Source organism: Stigmatopora nigra, chromosome 18, assembly GCF_051989575.1.
Source record: "Stigmatopora nigra isolate UIUO_SnigA chromosome 18, RoL_Snig_1.1, whole genome shotgun sequence".
Taxonomy (NCBI): Eukaryota; Metazoa; Chordata; class Actinopteri; order Syngnathiformes; family Syngnathidae; genus Stigmatopora; species Stigmatopora nigra.
The window spans coordinates 3,820,193-3,841,697 of record NC_135525.1 but is presented as its reverse complement, the minus strand read 5'-3'; the positions used below and the strand labels follow the sequence as shown (position 1 = coordinate 3,841,697).

At 37.2% G+C, this 21,505-nt stretch overlaps 1 protein-coding gene across 12 annotated transcripts in view; it reads left to right on the top strand.

The window, feature by feature from the left end:
• shisa6b (shisa family member 6b) overlaps positions 1-21,505 on the top strand; it is a 55,200-nt gene that overhangs the window by 13,808 nt on the left and 19,887 nt on the right. The gene's annotated exons all lie outside the window — the stretch shown is intronic.

Here is a 21,505-nt window from a genome sequence, read left to right as displayed (position 1 = left end):
TCATAATATAGTGTGGTTTCTATAAATGAACATTTGTTTTCCAAAGCCATTCTTCGACTAACAGTGGATGTTTAATTTTTATCCACACATAGATTTGAAATTCCAAAACAAAATGTCTTATGTCAAAATTATCACTGTATGTGTATGTAGTGTTCAGATCGTGCACATTTATTGGGGTAAAACACCATTGGTATTCTAGTTCTCGGCTTTGGAAATCAATATTTTTTAATGGTGAGGTGCTCTAGTTGTAAAACAATATATTACACCCTCCCCCCACACCAATCCTCCATGTAGCCACATACTGTTTCACGGGTTATTAGCTAAAAAGGGGTTCTCATCCAAACAAGAAATTGACCCATCCAAATGAGAAAGTTACTCATGCCAACAAGAAAGTTTTGCATAAAAATCCCTATGCTCCTTTAGTTGCTAAGTATTAATGCATCACAAACAATGCGACCACAGTTTTAATGGACAAAGGACATGTTCAGATAAATATAACATATACACATGGATGGGACACTTGTATTGTTTATTTACAGAAGATAAATTAGTAGTAAATAATATAATGAACTTCTGGGTCCATATTTCAAACATGGCCAACTTTTGAATGAAGATTATATAGTAAAGTGGAACAAGACTGTCAAGTAATGTGTTACAGAAGATGGAGGAGAAAGACAAATCCTTTTGTTCTCTGAAATGATAGTCCCGCCAACCATCCATCTGTTGTCTTCCAATGATCAGGATGTGGGAATAGCAGCTTTATAAGGAAAGATAAGACTTTCCCATCTTTAATTATTCTATCCAGCTTTTCCAATGGGACCCTGAAACCAGCCTTGCTGGAAGGAACACTCCCTCTCTCCGGTATGTCCTCAGCCATTCCCAGAACATTCTCCTGTCACCCTAACCAGACACCGAAGCCACCTCAGCTGGCGCCACTTGATGTGGAAGAGTGGCTCGGCTCTAATCTCCTCCCTGATGACTGAGCTTCTAAACATATGTATCTCCAAAGGAGAACACCCTCTCAGCTGGTATCGCTGATCTTGTTCTTTTTGTTATGACCCTCAGTTCATACCTTACCATCGTTGAGAGTGGACACAGCTCAATTAGTACGATCTCTACTTTTAGCATGTGTACAAACAAAAGTCGGGACATAAGAAAAATGAAGGGAGGAACAACATTGCACAGGCACTGAGGTGGGAATAAAAAAGTATGCTCACTTCCACCTGCTCAGCATCTCTCAACATGGGGAACTCCAAAATGGAATACGAACCACATCTCTAGAGGATGGAATCTTTGGAGAGGCAGCAATAACTTGTCAGAATTTCTCACATCTTGCACGCACTCTTCCAATTCACATTTTTCCAGATCAAGCTCGTGTCCACATTACCCAGATTAGTTCTAGATGCCACCGAGTACTATTTTCAGGCCCATGCCCAATTGATACCAAAGAAGCCTACATCTTCCCCACGTGGGGTTGAGTTGTACATGTCGGCTGTGCTGCCATAGGTTTGATTTTCCATGCTTCAGGATCCTTCTTTCGTAGTCGGCATTGGGAAAGCCAAACTCTATGCTTTTATCTGCCACTCAACTCTCTATGGTTAAACTTACTCTTGAACCTCTTTTGAGGCTTGGCTCCATATGGTGAGGCATGTCTGGAAGAGGGACAACATCTTCAAAAATTGTTGATCAAATGCATCTTGATGGTTAAAATGGCATTTTAAATGATGAAATTCATTTCCCTTTTCTTAAAACACTACCAGTCCGGTGTCACTTTTTTTTTGTTATTCCCAGCTAATTGATACTAATTCACCTAATAAAAGAAACCTTTTAAACACAGTTACAATTCTATTCCCATAATACATAAGTTGCTGTTGATTCTGTACAATGTGTTAGTTCTCATCTCTCTTCCAGAGTGTGTAAATATATTATAATTATATTATGATGTAAACAATAAGAGGAGTATTTCGGTATACTCAACCTCCCAACTAGAAATGAATAATACAACAAAAAAATCACCTCTATGAATCATACTTGGTATAAACAAATTTTCTTCTGTAAACATAAGAAAGACAGGTCTCTGTGCACTTGTCAGTAAAGGGGCATTTATTTACACTTAGCTTAGTATGTTCAGTTGAACCTGCTGCCTTTGATTTGACTTCACAAACACAAAAGAATAATACAGTAATACTGCGTCTCTCGCTGCAAAAAGGATGTAAAGCAGGAGTGAAAGACCTTTGCTCTTTAAAAGCTTCTTTGTAACATCTTATGCCTCAAGGCAACTACGACTGTGAATTGAATCCTAAATCAATGCAACAATGTTCTTGTGTTTGTATCTGTTTGACTTGCAAATTGCCTACGATGGTTGAGGGAACTGAGCCTCTTTTTCGCTGTTCAGTCTTCTTTTTAAGTACTATTTCACTTTCTTGTACCTAACTTTCACATACTAGTCATTGGTTCCTGAGTATTATGATTTAGAAGTTGTCTATACATTATTTTAAAGAGCTTCTTGGTCTATCTTTTTACTTATCAGAAAGAGGCAGAAAGACCATGCATCCTTTATCTCAATGTATCCTGATGTGAGCAGTCAGTAAGATATGAAGTCAGAATGAGGTAAACACCAAGTAAGCAGTCAGGTTGAATATAACTCACAGTGGAACATCATTATTTTTTGAAGAGGTTTGCACAACTTGTTTTGCTGGTGCTGAGGCTAACAACACTGGAAAGGAGAAAAAGCGAATACATATTCAATTCAATATAACATCAAAATCATTTTTGACTGGTCTGCTTTGTTTTAGTTGTTTTTTGTTTTTCTTTTCTTTCTCTTTTACACAGCATTTGTTATTTTTGCCTCACTAACATTGCCATGTTTTGTAGTTAGCTCATCTTCTCCAAGCTTGTTCAAGTATGATCTGTTAAATTATACAGTCTGATAGAGAATGTGTTTAGTGTGTGTGTGTGTGTGAGGTTATATAAGCATTGGGGAGGCAGGACAGGTGAGGTCACTGGGCGTTACGAAGCATCCAAACAGCTGGATGCTTAACATCTGCTCTGATTTACAAACTAAAATTGCGCCGGGCAGTGAAAAAATGAGGTTAAGGTGGTGAAAATTAAATGGATTGTATTTCAAAATTCAGAGTGTTTACGCCACTAAAGCCAGCCAAGCATAACACTTTACTTTACTTTCAAATATTGTTTTTTTCTCACTTTTTAGGGCACTGGCATGGAAACCCATAGGATAAATTGTGTTACATCCCCTTTGCAACTGACTCCACTTACTTATAATCATAAAAATGTATCTTCCCTGGTAGTTACAATAGAACAGCTTGGGTATTTAAATCCCCCAATTTCCATTACTTTTTCACAGGTTTGTAATTTTTTCTGCCTTGGTAAATGAAATAATCATATAGAAAATCCATTTTCCCTTTCCATGGGTTGTCTCTGTATCAAACTAAAATTGGTTTGATTATCTGAAACCTTTGTCTGTGATAAATATGCAAAAAACACAGAAATCAGGGAGGGGCAAATACTTTTTCACGGCACTGTTTGTAGTCGACTGTGACCTCACCCAAGGCGATGTCCTAAATCTGTTTTTACATTGGAACTAATTTATCTCCTGCAATTTGCAAGTGACCAGTTCAGGGTGTAGATAGCCTCCTGGAACTACATGGCAATAGGTGGTAAAGATGAAAGATCAGTCGATAAAACAAACTAAAATTATAATTATAGCAGTCCCTTACTTTGAGGATTTGATTCTGATGCATGGTATAACCTAAAAAAATGAAAAAGAACCCACGGGCAACATTTTGGATTTTATTCTGTGATTTTCAGCATTGAATTCCTCCATTGTTGCGTCATGCAAATGCAAACTGAAGCCCAATACTAGGATTAAATTAATTGTTTTAGTCACAGCGGAAGTGTGGCACACTTTTGCATTCACTCACTGTCACAAAGAGAAACTCTCCACTGTAAATCATTGTCACATTTGCACACATTTCTCTGCCCTATAGAGTGTTTAAAAAGAGCAAAGCTGTGTGCGCAGATTGATGGAGAGAGAATTCTTATGACGGATGTTGTTAGTTTCCAACTCTTATGCCTCCATTAATCAAATGTTTCTACCTTGGACACAGATTGGGAGTAAATTGACAGCCAGCATGCAAATGTGGACTTAAACATTCCACTTCCCAGCTGCTATGTTGAATGTTCCCATTTTTTTCCTTTTGCCAGTCTTGTTGATTGGAAACAACGCCAAGTATTTGCACACTTCAGATATAAGCTATTGGCCTCTCAGGCTTCTACAAACAGATTTTATAGGAGTCAACTAATCATTAATGTTTGATGAGACAAGTCAGATTAAATATTTTCATGTTATTGTATTGGATTCAGCTGCTCATGTTCTGTATAATCATCAGTAGCATTCAGCTTCGTGTTTATTGTACCGTAATGACCATTACCGTATTTTCTCGGATATTAGCCATCTCCGCGTATCAGCCACACCCTTAAAATTGCCTTAAAATCATTGAATTTGGCAATTTCTCCCATATTAGATGCCCCCTGATTCACACTTTCCATCTCAATCTTCATGTTTTTCGCTAAAGAGAACAGGCATTGCTATGTCTTTCTCACCACATTTCCGTTTCGTGTAAAGACATTTCCGACCATTAGCCGCACAGTTGCATTTTTTACATGTTTTTTTGCGTTAATCAGTGCAGAATTAACTGAAAAAACAACAACAATAAGCCCAAAGCAAGCCAGCGCAATAAAGGATGGTGAGAAGAAGAAGCGTATGATGACAATCGATATTCAGTATGAAATAATAGAAAACATGAGAGTGGTGTATGCGTTTCTTAGCTGTCTCGCCAAGGTGACATTCAAACTTATTTTTAAGTGTGTATGTATAGTAATCTAAGTTAATTTGAGGTCCACCTTTGTTGAGTTTGCATGCTCTACCCGGGCCAGCGTGGGTTTTCTCTAGGTACTCCGGTTTCATCCCATATACCAAAAACATCCATAGTAGGCTGCTTGGATACTGTAAATTGCTCCTAGGTATGGGTGTGAGTGTGCATGGTTGTCCGTCTCCTTGTGCCCTGCGATCAGCTGGCCACACATTCAGGGTGTTGTCCCCGCCTCGGGCCCGAAGTCAGCACCCCCCGGCTCTAGTGAGGATAAAGCGGTTCGGAAAATGAGAAGAGATGAGATGTTATGTTATGTAGTATCACAAAAGTGTAGCGAATCGAACGTGTTGCCTTTAAATTGCTCTCCTGCCCTTTCTCCTTCTCCGTCGCACACACTGCCATTAGCCGCTACCGTCTGTCTCAAAGGTAAGAACTCCATACAGTGCAGTACATAATAATGTCACATTTTATTGGAGATCATAACAACTGTATAGGTATTTGTTACTTTGTGAGTGTAGGTGGTGAATTACAACAGTTAAAAACATGATTTTCCATTGTATTATCCTATTTTTAAGTTTTTTCATACGGTGCGAACAGATTAATTTGTATTTAGTTATTTTATATGAGAAAAATTGATTTGAGCTACAAGTGAATTGGCATGAGCTGGAATGCTTTAAGCTCGTATCTCAAGGTATTACTACAGATGTTAATCTGACCATCAGCATCCTCATCTTGGTAGCCGTATTCTCCTTTACTTACTAATATTGCCTTCTCGTTCACTTGCAATATTGATACTTTTAAAATGCAGTTTTTCCCGTATTATTTTTATTTAAAATTTTATAACAATGATGTTAACATTTAGTTTAACATTTAATGGATGCTTATGTCATATTGCTGGAACAATACATAGTAAATACATATGGTGTAGTGGACTGAAATGGTACACAGTTTTAGAATCGAAAAGGATTCGGTATTTTGATATGTTGCGCATCCATGTTGTTCTGTTTCATACTAATTTTCTTGAAAAGGTTAGAGTGTAATACTCAGAAAGACAGAAAGACTGAAACTTCTTCAAACCGTTTCAAAACTAGGGCTTCCATCGTAGACATCAAAAACCTGTTTAAAGTACCAAAATCAAAGGCAATCTGCTCACATGGCTCTGTAGCTGTTTTTGATTGACAGCATACAGCAGTAGGTCACACTGTACCTGCTTATGAAAATTAATGGCAGGCTTTAGAGGAGGTGGCACAGGTGAGCTCCTGACTCAGCATTATGCGGAATAACCAATAAGGAACTGCTAACAAGGTCCTGGTGAGAGCAAACCAGGGCCATGGCAGTCATTAGCCGATAAAAGACATCAAGGCGGGTTTTGTGAAAGATAAATTTGAGGAAAAGACAAGACTGTCTTGTCCTTGTTTCGTCTCTTAGGCTACAGCTACTGAATATGCAAGGCGGATCAACAATTAGAATGGAGGTTAAAAGGATGGAATCAGCCGTTTTTACTCAGTAAGCACGAAAATATCAAGCGTGGAAAATATCAAGCAGGTTTATAGACTAAGGGGCCTTGACAATCACCCAACAAAAGTACTTGCTGTTTCGTTTCACCCTTATTCACACAGCTCATTAAGGAATCCTTAGTGTCCTATAGCTGAGAACTCAATTTGACAAATTCCTTGCCTTGCAAAATTAACACAAGCCTCACGGCATTCTCTATAAAAGCTAACAGAGCACAAATGTAGAGGTCATTGAATGACAAGTCACCCCACAATTCCTGACAAGCCTCTCGAGTATCCTGGGGAACAAGGGCACTTCCAGACACTCTCCAGTCAATTACAGTGATGTCAGATGTGTGGGGAGACAGAGAAAATGACAGCGCTCTTATCATTGTCCTTCTGCAGTGACCACTTGGAAATTAGCAGTTATCTGTATCGGAAAGCAAGCAGGAGGCACGGACAAATGGTCCTTCTTAAAGGGATGAGATGGCTAAGTATCCAAGAATATCTTAATGATATAAAGCAAGTAAGTAGCAGAAAAAGCAGGAAAGAGGATTGAACACCAATGGTCATCTGGGATGTTTGACCTCTCATTTACTCAGATTTGTTAATCTCTCTCTCCCATAAGATATACTTAATAATGTAGTTAAGTGTAACAGCAAAAATTTCTACAACTTTTAAAATGAATTCTTAGGATTGTTCCAACAAAGTTGGCCCATTGGGTGAGTGGTTAGCGTGTCGTCCTCACCGATTTTGGGTTGAGGGTTCGATACCATGTCAGTCCTCGCTGTGTGCAGTTTGCATGTTCTCCCCGGGCTTGCGTGGGTTTTCCGGCTCCTCCGGTTTCCATCCACATGCCAAAAACATGCATGGTAGGCTTGTTGAACCCTCGAAATTGAAAAGAATATTAATGCGTAACATTGCCTCACAAGTTTGAGATCAAGCACCTGTCCTTCTTGTGTGGTATTTCCATGTTTTCTTTGTGTTTGTGTGAATTTTATCTGGGTCCTCTGGTTTTCTTCCATATTTCTAATATGTGTATGTTACGCTGATTGGACCCTCTAAATCTCCATAGGTATGCATGTGAGTATTTAAGGTTGTTTGTCTATATGTTCCCTGTGATTGGCTGGTATTCAATTTCTGATGTACCCTGCCTATTGTAGTTGGCTGGGATACAGTACAACATCCCTAGGACCTTCGTGTGGATAAGCTACTATACACAAGATATGAATATGAATGAAATACCTATTTATACTACTCCAGTTTCCAAATCCCCAAAATGCTACGGTGGTTGAAGACTCTAAATTGGCTTTAGGCATGAGTTTAAGCGTGAATATGTTATTGGCTGCCCCCCCTGGTGCCCATAGATGCCTGGGATAGGCTCCAGGCCCCCCACGACACTAGTGAAGATAAATCTGTTCTGAAAATGAGATGAGATACAGCTAGATAAACAAAAACATGCAATATATGTACATATAGGATTCAAAAGTCCACTGTGTATTTCACTAATGTCTCTAGGGATTTGTTTTTCAGTTTGGTAACATTTCTTAGTAGTTTTTTTCCAGCTTTGGCATTAGGCTGGGTACACACTGAATTGGATGCAAGCCAATCGCAGGACACATTTGATGAAACATGATATTAAATTGATACCTAACAGGCAGAATGTAATATGTTCTAAAATCTCTTTCATGTTCAGTGAGCGAATGTTTACTGTAACCTGTAAGCGGCCACCCGCCCACTTCTTATCTGCAAACTGACTTCCAGGCATTCTACTTAAAAGATCCAAAAGCACTGTATAAAATTGAAAGAAACTAGTCCCCTTTGCGTGCATGACACATGGGGACAATACGTTGAAAGGCTACTGTGACATTTGGGGTCTGTCTAAAGCTTCTAATATGGACCATCAATCAAATTTCTTCCTGCTGCAAGGCATGGGAATTTTAGCATCGCTCAGTAAAGTATTTCATGCATCGGCTGTAATGCAGGGAGCTTGTCCATGATAATTTCTTACATTTAATCTTTTTCAAATCATCTTTGATCAGTAGGTTTCTGTACACTAATATTTTGGAATGGAGGCTGCATGCGAGATGATTTGTTGAATAATTCCAAGCTGAAGCATCACCAATATGCTCTAAAGCAGTGGCTGTTTAATGGTAATATATAGTAGTAACCTTTCAACAGCTTTTCAACTTTAGGTTTACTTGAATGACAGGATAAATAAAATGTGCCATTCTTTTAAAGAGTAAATAGAGAAAAACTTTTGTGTGTCTCAAACTGGCCTCATTTTATTTAATTATTTATTTTAATTCAACGAAGTTAGCCAATAGGAAATTGATTTTTTTGCATGTTGCCACCAATTGTGAAATCTTTCAAATATATTTTTTCAGCATTAATCTGTGAAATAATAGAATTACACTATTTCCCACCATCACCAGAATAGCCAAAAGAGATCCTAAAAAACTATCAGGCACATTGTATAAAGTCCGGTACACAGTGTTGTTGGGCATTCTTTTAAACAAAGTATTTTGTAACAAGTTGCTAAGACCAAAAATTGTAATTTGATCAAATGTGTTTGGATACAATTTGGCGATGAATTTAATTACAATCATACAGTTTTAATTGGAACCATTGGGATAACTTGCCAGATCAAATAATTTAACCTGAAAATAGAATGATAAAGCTTAGTTTGGTGAAGCTCAAACTTGTGTCTTATATTCTTGAAGAGGATTTTTTTGGCAAAAGTATATTTAATATTTTGAAAAACCAAATTGAATGTTAATCCGTTGTCATAATAATCATTTCTTATAAATATTCTTAAAATATTTTTGTAGAACTAACTTGTCTCTAAGTGTTTTAGAAGGACCGGTAAGAGGCTTAGACTTTGCAGACTGGCAAAGGCAGATAACTTGGTCACTTTTGCGCCTTCCTCCTCAAACCCTGCGTGACTATTATCACATCGTGACATTGTGTGGCAGAACAAATGGGAAAATAGACTCTTTCTCCGAATGGTATTAAGAACTGAGTATTCTGTGCAGAATTTGAATGTGGATTTGCCATTCAGAGCACAAGGTTTATGACCGCCTCTTGCACTTTGCTAATAATGAGGAATCAGAGGAATGAAACTCAAATTAATCATCTGTAGATTGGGTTTATCTTCAAATTTAGTCCAACTTTTAAATAAGGCTAGACATTTATTCCCTTGCCATTTGGTCTAATTTAGAGTGTGTGGGGTGAGTCTTTTAAGAGAAGATAGGTATTTAAATATTAGTTCCATCTCCAGTCAAGATGATTTTATGGGGATGTAGGTGATAAATGACTCCTGCTGCAGTAGTAATCTGTAATCGTTACCAATTTACAATGGGCAGTTGTTTACTAAGCACCCATTTATTTGCTAATTCCACATTCACAGATGATAAACTGCGACGACAAGCCTTTCATTTGTTGTTCTTAGTGAATGTGTGCTCCTATAATCCAATTCACTGAATCTAGCCGACCAGACCTTAAAATATATTTTCATCAAAAGCGTAATATATTTAACTACATCTAAAATCCATGGATGTCTGTCACTGGAGTAGGTGGTGGCTTCCTCAAGCTTCCATTTCACACTGTTGTTCACAGGGCACAAAACCTTGAGGAATGTGAAAGAAATCAACACCTTGTCAGGCATGCCATTAGGGTACAATTTGAAAAATATCAAGCGATGTGAAAGACTTGGCGTGCTGAGCGGAGCTTAACTGGCATGTTAAAGCCCCTCCGTGAGCGTGAAAACTATATCACTGTTGCCAATGTCACCTCTGTCTCAATTATGTACGGTGCTACAAATTGCCCCTACATTGTTGCCAGACAGCAGGTTAACATATAATTGAAAGCTGCCTTCAAAATTGACCAGCAATGACGTTTTCAAAGGGGTGGGAATTTAATTGCATCGTGGAAAATATTGTTTTACACAGCAATAGACACAGTTTATCTCTCCAGTGAGAAGACTGGAGGGAGTTAGTTAATTCAGGAAGGAATGCACTCAAATAGATTTGTTACAAATGAATAGTCTTTACATGAGATAACTGGGATATTACACCTTGATTAAATGATTCAATTTTTTTAGCTAATGATTCATAAGGTCATGTGTTAATTCCGTAAGCAAATTTGAGATCAAACTAAATTAACCTCAGATTGTCTTGATTAAAGTTTTAAAAAGTGAGTCACACCTGTCTGACCATTATCAGCTTCATTAGCTGAATATAATAATTCAAATTGTTCATCAAACAGATCAAAATTGTTGTTCATTGTCTTTTGTTTAAAATGTGCGGAAATAGTATTTTGTCCATCACATTGATATTTTGCTCAATGTCTCCTGATAAATACATTTGTTACAATGTATAATGTAAGTTATCATCCTTATGGCGCTTTCAATAATAGATACATGTACAAACTTTAAAAGCTTTCATAGAAAATCAACAGCAGTTTAACTTTTAGGAGAAGATAATAATTTTCATTCTTTTTTGGAAGTACTAATTAGTACTGAAAGTAATTATTGCATATTTCTAGAGGAACTTTGAAATCAGGTGAAATTGGCTTCAATTTGCCACTGCTGACAGACATGAGCTTTTTTTGTTCTTCCTAGTTGAGTGGAGCAGTTTCTATGTCTTAATTACCTCACTTTTGGCACAGTACAGTGCTGCAGCGCCACCATAGAGGAGATAAGGGGTGGGCTCCACTGAGATGGACAGAGCTTGGTGACAGAAGAAAGGGTAGAATACAATGGAAAGAAGGCCCCCAGCTAGAATGCCTAGGATGACAGATGTGACAGTGGAGGAGGGACCTGATATCCCCAAAGACAAGCAAAAAAAGAGAAAAATATTGGAGATGTCCCGTATGCCTGTGAAGAAGAATTGAAAGATCTTTGTACTTAAAAAAAAAACCAAAATAAAAACAAAAAACAAGGACTTTAAAAAAGAAAAAAATATCGGAGACGTCCCGTATGCCTGTGAAACAGAATTGAAAGATCTGTGAACCTTAAAAAAAAGAACTTTGAGAATGCAGATTCAAATATATTCTCTGTCTCTCTATTTAAAAGTCTTGTTTACTGCCTCAGCTACTTTGTTGCAAGTATTAAATGGTTTCCCCCAGGAATTCTGCTTGAGGATGTTTCTGTAGCTATACTCTAATTCAATTCAATGTTTCTGCCAGTGTTTACTTGAGATATGCTTACTATAGACTACATCTACAATGAAAGAGTCACAGAAAAAAATATGAATGACTACACTTCAAACTCTACACTTCTTAACATGTCCTACTTTCCTGGTCTAATGGGCATTTTCTGACACTGTCAGTGACAACTTTAGCATTTAATGAGAGTTCCTCCAACGTATTTAATTTGAATACAACAATGCCAAACTGATTAATGGTATTTACCATATTCTTTATGTATGAAATATATTTTATGCACTGACAATCATATCCAAATATTCTCAGCTAAGATTGCAATGCCTTGCCCTTTGTTACAAAGTTTCATTACCAACTACATAAACCTGGCCTATTATAACAAAAAAAATATACTTTCAAACACAAAGTATTTAAATGCATTCTCAGTGTATACTTGGTATCATCAGAGATATTCAGACTTCATACTATAGTAGAATAGTATGCCTTCCTTTTGTCTTTTTCAAGCACACATTGTGAATGTGAATCATTCAGTTCAGTCTCTTTATTCCTTGGATTTGGCATTGATCTGTCTGCTCAGGGCAAAGTCTCTGCCAGCCTGACCAAAGTCATCAATATTGCATCAGGTTCAGTCTAAACAGTGCGGAACTCTTAAGCAGTATATCAAGTGAAGTGTAATAAAATGCAAGCATGTCTGTACTTTCTCAAATGGAAAGCCCACATACAACTGATATGTCCTTATAGCTCAATACTAAATGGAGCAGGTTAATTCAGATGGCCATAATTTATTAGAATGTATTATATACAATGCCTACCATGCCATATCCTGTCCTAACTAATTTATATTTATGGAATAGAAAGGAGATGCTAATTGATGCTGCTCTTAATAGAACTATCATCCACTATGAGGACTATTGTACCTCTCTAGTTTTTTATGATGTAGTATAGAGTAGAACACAGCTGCAACAAAACTTTTAAAGGTCAAACAGTCCGTTTCATAACACTAACTCTATATTCATTTGACGTCAAAGACTTCCAGAGAATATAAAGGAAATTACTAGAGTCGATCAGTTCAGGGTAAAAGTGTTTAATAGAAGACCTTTTTTAAGAACTATATTAAGAAGACTGCAATTTCTTTCCTCAATGTAAAACCCACATTCCTAGTGGTCTCTACCATTCTTCTGTCAAAATACACAAAGAACGAAGAAGCAAAATATAATTTAAATCTACAAATCATAGCATTTCAACTATTCATCTTTTAAATTCCTTGATGAGCGTAACAGTGTTTTTATGTAAATGTGGAGGATGGCATTTGCTATTTTAACAGTACATGTATGATTATGTTTGTTACAACATAACCTGTGATTATTTTCTCTCTTTTTTTAAATGTTAATCAAAATGAAACAAAACCAATTGTGACATTTGCCCTTAAACTTTGATTAGTTAAGATGAAGTGCGAGACCTAAAAATCTGTGATTGTACTGTAGAAGCATTAAAGTAAAATTGATTAAAAAAACACAAAATAAAGACCAAGCCAATATTTATTTGATTAACCTGATAGTATTGATGTGAGTTCTAGTCTTTCAGCAGTAAAAATTGTAATTCTGGGCCCATGTTTTGGTCTTATAATCACCCCAGATTAGCTGTTAAGAGAAAATTAATGTTCAAGACAGCTAATGAGCAAATATTTCCTGACGGTAACTTCATTTGGATCATTTTAAAAATAATCTACAGGGAGAAGTAAACAAGGTCTTGATCCAAACTCAATCAGATTTTATTGTTCCCTTGTAACACTCTCACCACCACAGTTGATTGTGTGGCAGACACAGCAAATAAGAAGATATTAAATGAAACAAGAAGGAATTAGCTTTGCAGTGTCAGCAATGCCTCCTAGGAAATATACTAGTAAACAGACCATGTTTCAAGAGAGGGGATATATGCAGTGCTGGCAAATCATTGTTTTCAGTCAGGCCTTTTAACTCATTCATTTAACTAGCGTTGACGTTGTTTGTATCAGTATTTGCAAACAGGTTTTTTTTTTTAGGTTTGGCATTTGATTTTCTATCTGAAGATCTTTGGGAGAGTACGATTAATTAGATTTTAAACTCAACGTGTCTAAATTTTGTTTAAAAAGATCTTACACAACTTATCCTTATGAGTCATGAGTGAGTTAGAAGGATCCCTGTTAATTTGAACAAAAGAACAAGAATATTTTTGGCACAAACCCAACTTCTTTAGTTCAGCTGTTACGCAGGAATATGAATATAAGTGACAGACCGAGACTGAGAGGATGTGCTGAATTTGAGATTTTAAATTAGGGTGGGAAGATGGGTGGAACTGAATGATTTTAAACCCTGAAGTACTTTGTGTAACATTCCTTGAAATGATATTGTTTCTATTTTGTGGGCTCTTATTTTGTGAAAACATGTCTTATGTCTCTGGCAGTACGGCTCCACCCAGGGCTCTGGGGGCGTAATATCAGGCCCCAATGGGTGCGAGGAGGGACTAAAAATCATGTATGATGATCAGTGGAGCTATAATTTTGTGTTTTAGAGGGCTTACAGCTGACATCAACTCCCTGGGCCTAATAATGTTAAGACGTGGCATTGCAGTAGTACCACTACTATACTGGTCCTCTCAAAGTCAGCAAATACATCTCTTAAAATACCCTTGAAATTTGCCAGTGACATGAGGGATTGTCATAGTCCCCTGCTCTTTGTCATACAGTAAATAGCACAGCTGCTGCCTGTTCTTCTAGGCTATATGACGCACTTGAACTGATTGATAGCAATGTGCCTAATCCATTATTTTGGCTCAATGCATGAGGCAAGTAATGAGAGATCAGTGTTATCCCTGGTTTCTGGATCCTTCTATGAGATGGCTGCATCACATTGGCGAAAGTAAAGGTGTCAGCCACTGGTTTACTAATCACCCTATGCTGTGAGGTATGGTTAATGAAAGCAATTGCTGGGAAAATGCATCAACTCTATACACCCTCGATCAACCTTACTTGCTTTCATTCGACTGAAATGCATACCGATTTTAAATATGACTTTGTAAAAATCAGCTGGAATATGTTGGCTGTGGAGCCATAGAATGTAATAATTAAACATGTACAAACATCTACGGTATTGCATTTCATCTATTGACTTTTACATGTTGTGCGTCTCAAGTTGTTTCCCTGAGAAAACATTTGAAGCACGGCTCTGATGCATAATTACAAAAAAAACATGCTTGACTGGTTTAGACAGAGTTACAATATACTACAGCAGTTATTTTCCACTTGACTCATCTTTCAATTTGTTACCCTACATGATACGAATGTGTGGCTCACATACACACTAGCAGAAATGTGGTTGGCAAAGGTTGAATTTGTCACTACTGCAAGGAAGACATTGAGTAGAAGTTTATGGGTAACTCATTTTTTTTAGGAATTGTAGTTAAGGGATTCCCATATATTCTTCAGAAATCCAGTGTTTGTGTTGTTAAAGTTACTCTGCAATCTGTCATCCATCTAATCTACACAATTCTGAATAAGGGTTCTGCTTTATACCGCATAGTGTTAATTCTTAATCTCATTGGGCAGTGTTGCACAATATTTTTTTATATGGTAGTTAGGTAAACGTCAGATTATACACACGTAATTTTATTTCATACACATTTTTTTTAACACTTACAGGTCACTCATTTAACAAATAGCCTGCCATTAACTGTCCGAGACATCCAGTCCATTTGACCTGGGAGGGTAGACTTCTTCCTTCAAGGTCAAAATGGATTGCACCAGTGGCGGGCCATCAGGGCCTTCAAGGCCTTCTCTGCTGGCCTAAGAAATATCTGAATCATATATTATATTTTGTCCATCAATACTTATTAAACAATTCCAAATTGTCCGTTAGCTTGCTTTCATTGCTTTCCTCCCTGGTTGCACTGCTTCCAGATGTGTGCCGTATTTCTGGCATAGTTGTACCTTTAAAAAAACACCTTGCACTGTAGTCTGTATCATGTTAAGTGAAATAGAATTCAACATTTAATGCTCCTCAAAAGAATAAGTGGTCTACATTGAATACGGTTTGCATATGGAAATTATTCATAATAAGCCATGGTGTTTTATAATGCTTTCATATCGAATATTCATAGATTTAATTTTTACCTATAACAAAGAAAAGGCCAAATTAAAACAACCTTGTGTGATTGATGTGAAACAGGTCATCATTTAGTCCAATGGGGTTGTATAAAATTTGTGCTCATACTGGGCTCATTTTTAATAGTCAAATTGGGTGAATTTTTGTGAGCTTTTGGCTTTTCACTTCATTAAAATAGGCTGTATTAAAGTGGATTAACCTTCAGTCCCTAAAGTTAACATGGCTAACTGGTTTAATCTGAAAAGGACTAGCATCAGCAATAAAGCAACTTAATATAAATTACATAAACTAATAGTGAAATACATTTCCTTCCAGTGATATAGTATAGATATTTAAAAGTACTAACACCTACATATGGTGCGATGAAGGTTCATCACATTCACACAGCCTGAAGCTGCCTCCAACCTGATCTGGTAGGCCACCAAATTAATCACTGCCGCCGAGGGGACCAATGGTGCTTTTGTGAAATGTTAATAAAGCTATACTGAATAAGTATAAGCAGCCAGAGGCTGCTCACTAAATCTCAATGACTTCATTAGCTCATCACCGTGAGTCATGGCACAGAGTGCCAAAAGCAATTAAAACACAACAGAAAATGAAGTCCATGGGCTTCTGTTTCGCTGGTGACACTAATACGCTCTGCTAGTTCCCACATAATAACTGACATATCAAGAGGTGCAGGAGTTTGTTAAATCAATATGCAGATTTGTCTCACACACATCTCAAACGTAGAGGAAGTTGTCCACACCGCATCAAAGCTTGTAAGCTTTTGTGCCCAAGTTGAAACTCTTTTATGATAATGTAGATCAGGATATAATGTCAAGAATTAATTACGTGCCATTGAGATTTTTTTCCATTAATGACAACATAGCCATTATTTCATGTATTTGCACATCAAAACATTAGATGGAAAATTAAAAAAAAAATGGAAATATGGCAGGTCACCAGAAGGCACTGCTTGATAACCACTCTTTTTGTGTGTGTCCTTCTTCAATTAAAAACTTATTCAACTTTCTTCTTTGTGTTGGAATAAAGTTCAATATTTGAAGGCAATCCTACTTATGACACAGTGTACTTGTATTTCCTTTGTTAAACTCTGGTTAAATGGTAATTTAATTGAAACTGTGTTTTTTTCCCTATTTGCATTTAAAGAAACCTTTATCTTAGCAAATGAGTGACAGTTGATGGAATACTCATATTTCTTCCTCCTATTGCTCCATAAAGACAGTCAGTCCACTCACACATTCTCCTTATTGTTATGGCTCCATTATTAATGAGTTTTGAATTATCAGACTGTGGGAAGTCTTCAAGTGAAGCCCCTGCTGAGGCTGATAGAATTAATTTAATTGCAAATATAGAAATTAAAGTGGCAGTAAGGAACCATTTTTATTTCAGGCTCATTTTCTTTTCAGGTTGAACGTGTAAAACACTTTTGACTGAGATAAACATACATAAACAGCCTGGTGGGTGAGTGGTTCGCGTGTCGGCTTCACAGTTCCTGGGCCTTGGGTTCAAATCAAGGTCACGCCCACCTGTGTGAACTTTGAATGTTTCCCCAGGCCTGTGTGGGTTTTTACCTGGGTACTCCAGTTTCCTCGCACATTCCAAAAACACGCATGGTGGGCTAGTGAGACACACTAAATTGGTCCTGGTTATTAGTGTGAATGGCTGTCTGTCTCCTTGTGCCCTGCGATTGGCTGGCCGCCGATCCAGGGTTTCCACCTCTGGACAAAGTCAGCTGAGATAGGCTCCATCACCCTCCGTGATCCTTCTGAGGATAAGCGGTTCAGAAAATCAATGAATGAATGAATAAATATGCATTTTTTAATTGAAAAAATAACTGAAGAAGCAGGTACAGGAAATGTTTTAAATAAAAACAAATCCTGTGAAAGTTGCTTTAACCAACATCCAACCTTAATGATCAAGAACAGCAAAGAAAATGGAAATGAGGGGATTGGCCTATCAGCTTATCCAGAGACAATAAATTATAGAAGATTGCTATCTATGGTTGCCATAGCAATAACAGGCAGGGCTTTCGTTACACCACTGTGTATCATTTATTTTAGGTTTGGTTTGACCAAATAAAAAAACAGCACATAATTGTTAAATCTTCATACAGCTTTAGATATTGCTAACATTTTTTAACGATCCACCTTCATGTTGAAACAATTATAGAAAGATTGCACAAAAACAATGTTCTATTATTAATTGTAATCAATCGCCACATTTACATGCAGCTAATATTAACTTTAAGGTCATTTTCTAAGGCCTTTTGAAGTATTCATGTACAAGCATAGAGTTGTGTATGAAAAGGGATAATCCTGTGCAAATTGTTATGCTCTAAATGCATTTTTTAAATGTTTTATACATGCCCAAAAATCCAGTGAGTAGACTGTGTGGATAAATTCCAATTATACTAAGCCAAAGAATGATATTTGTAAAACATCACTTTAAATTTTGTGTACACTGTACAGTACATTGTACTTTGAGTTTAGTTCTTCCCCATCTTAAAATTCCTTCTGTCCTACAGCACAATTCTCTATAACAAGCTTGTGCACCGGAGATGAGATATGATTCTTAGAATTAAAGCCCCCTTTGATCATGTAGTACTCTGGGAACGCTAAAAAAGAACTCACCCATCTTTATCGAATTTTTGCACCCGGTCTTATAATCTTCTGCCTATGCACGCTGCTCTAACTGCGCTTGGAGGATCACTCATTGCAATGAAGAGTTAATGAAGAAAGCTTTTCTTCTACAGAAAAAAAAAGGAAAGGAAGAAAAAAAAGATTCGACTTTGTACTCTGCTTTTGGTAATTGCGTCACAAATGGCTTTCATGTATCACAATGCGAGATTATCATGTTTTGCTATGATTTATATTGCACACTGTTTTCATGTTTTTCCAGAAAAAAATATCCTCATTCACTCAAACTCATAAGTGTCTTTGCCCTCATAAACTGCATATGAGAAGTACCATTGTCAAAAATTCATGTTATCATCTAATATAGAGGGCGACGTGGGATGGTGCTGCTGGCGACGTAGTTATGTAAGCCGCTTTCTCAGGGACTGATAGCAATCCAACACACCCAGCAGGGGATCAATCGTGTGTACGTGCATGTGTGTCCCAGTGTTGGGGATGTGAAACAAATCTCACATTTTAACACCCAGTATTTTACCACAGGTACAGAATGACTCACACTGTTGTGCCAATTGATTTGTTAATATGCTAATCTAATGTCACTGGAATTAACAAAGTGTGCAACGCCGGCAAATCTTCGCTCAGTGAGGTGTTGATTATATAAAATCAAAAAGGTGGGCGAGGAAGGAAATGTCTTCCTGGGAAAACAAACTTTTCATCATGGTGCTCAAAAAACAACACTAAAGTGACACATCATCCACACACTGTGTACTATCGATTTAGCAGCATGTCATATTAGAAATTGGAATTCATGCATGTTATCACAAGCTATCCACATTCTTTAAACAGTCTTGAGAGATTGGTGACCACTACCCCAACCACCACAACCATGCAGAATGCCTAATATTTATTATATTACTATTAATAATATTACTATTACTACTATTATCATATTTATTACCTCTTTACTTGTGTATGCAATGTATTTTTGTCTGTCTGTGTTCCCACCTTCTTGCTACTGCGACAGTGAATATCTTGCCTGATATTTATTATATAAACATGACTACTATTATTATATTACACTAATATTTATTACCTATTTATTTCTGTCTACAATGTATTTTCACAATGTGTCTGTGTTCTCATCTTCTTGTTACTGTGATAGTGAATTTGTGAGTACTGGATGATCAAAGTTTATCTAATCTAATCTAATCTAATCTAATCTAATGACACCCTTATAATTTGTAACCATAATCTCCTTTGGTATTTCTAAAATAACCTGTTTTTTCATGAAATAGGTTGGCATGTTGAGATTGTTTGAAACTGTCAAAAACAAAAACAAAAAAAAACACCGTGTAAACCATCAGATCTGCCAATCGATGCCGGTTATCTTCGATTATTTTAGAGCCAATGCTGCGCACGTAAATTTTAATCACGTCAGCAGAAACGGTGTCCATAAGGGATTGGAACAATGGGAGCTTAGATCGGCTGTCACATACAATAGATACGTTATATTTGTAACAGAAGGTTTTATGAACATAGAAATACTGCAGCATGTTTAGGTTAGACTGAGTTTCTCAATTATTTTTTTCTATTTTGTTGGGAACCTTATTGATGAGCAGCAATGCATTGAGGCTTCTGCCTTGTTGCTCTTACAGCTATAGTGCAGCGTCAGATTTCTTCTTGATAAGGCAACAAGCCACAATCGTATATATGCGGTTGTCAGTTATACCGGTGTTTTTTCAATTAAAGGGCACTATCATTGTTGTTTATTGTGGAGTCTCTGACAAAATGTGTACCATTTGTAACCGAGCTTCAGAAGTCAGAATTTTATGAATTTCATCCCTCTGCCATCACTTTTAGATTTATCTCCACTCTTTGCCTGGCTGGAAAATTGCGTGTCAAAATAAATGACTGCTACATGTGGAAATCCTGTAAAAACCCGAGGATTGTTTTTTTTCTACAACATTAAAGAAAATTGTAAAATCTGGGATTATCAATGGAAGGAAATATTTGCTGGTGAAAAAAACATTCCAAATCTAATCTATATACTTAAGATAGAAAGAATTGCTTGCTTTGTATACAGTAAATAATAGTGACATGATAGTGGTCGACAATGCACTTCTTAGAGCCGCCATTTTAAAGTGACTGACTGAAGCAAGCTCCTTATTAAGAAAATAGTTCCAAAGTGGTTGTCAATAAAAGGCATTCAAGACGTGATACATTTTTCCCAAAACTGAGAAAACGGTCCTTCAGCCGAGTGGTTAGGGCGTCGACCGCACAGTTTGGAGGTTGAGGGTTCGAGCCTATTTTTCTCACTGTGTAGAATTTACATGTTCTCTTGCGTGGGTTTTCTCTGGTAACTCCGGTTTCCACCCACACCATAAAAAAATGCAGAGTAGGCTGATTGAACACACTAAAGCTCCTTATGCCCTGCAATTGGCTGGTCACCAATACACTGCCTGGCAAAGGAGTGGTCCCAGAAGTCAGCTAGGTTAGGCTCCAGCACCCCCAGGAAAAACAATGTCCAATATATTTACCTTTTTTCCATTAACACTTTATAAAGTACTTTAACATTCCCATGCTGACAAGCATTATTTGAATATTTCACATACTCGTAGCAACCCTCAGATGTGGAAGATCATACATTTGTGCTAATCAGCATATTTGCAGCACTTGTTTCTTTTCTCAACAACCCACCCCATTATGTACCGATAAAGTACCAGATCAATGGGTTATGGTTTTAAGGGGACCTCCTAAAATCCAGTTTTTTTTTCTCTCCCGATGACACACCCACTCACCAACAGCTAAAGTTCAGCCTCTAGTAAAACGGTAACTCAACTTACTTGAAAACAGGGGCTCGAGGCATTTTCAACGCAAATTGGCTAGCAAATCTGATAAAATTACATCAAAGTGTTTTAAAAAAACAAACTTTAAAATCATTACTTTGGAAAATTGTTAAGATCAAGTGCTGGGTAACACCTCCCCTCTGCATGGGGAGGGCTTGCAGTGAAAATTGTGATAGTTAATTGATAAGGAGGCATCAAACTACTGCTTGTCTGAAACCATGTTGTGTGTGTGTGAGTGTGTGATACAGTCAGATATTTAAATGCAGTGGAACTCCACTTTTAGCACAGAATGGAGATAAGGCCTAAATGGGAAGAATGAAAATGTTCAATATA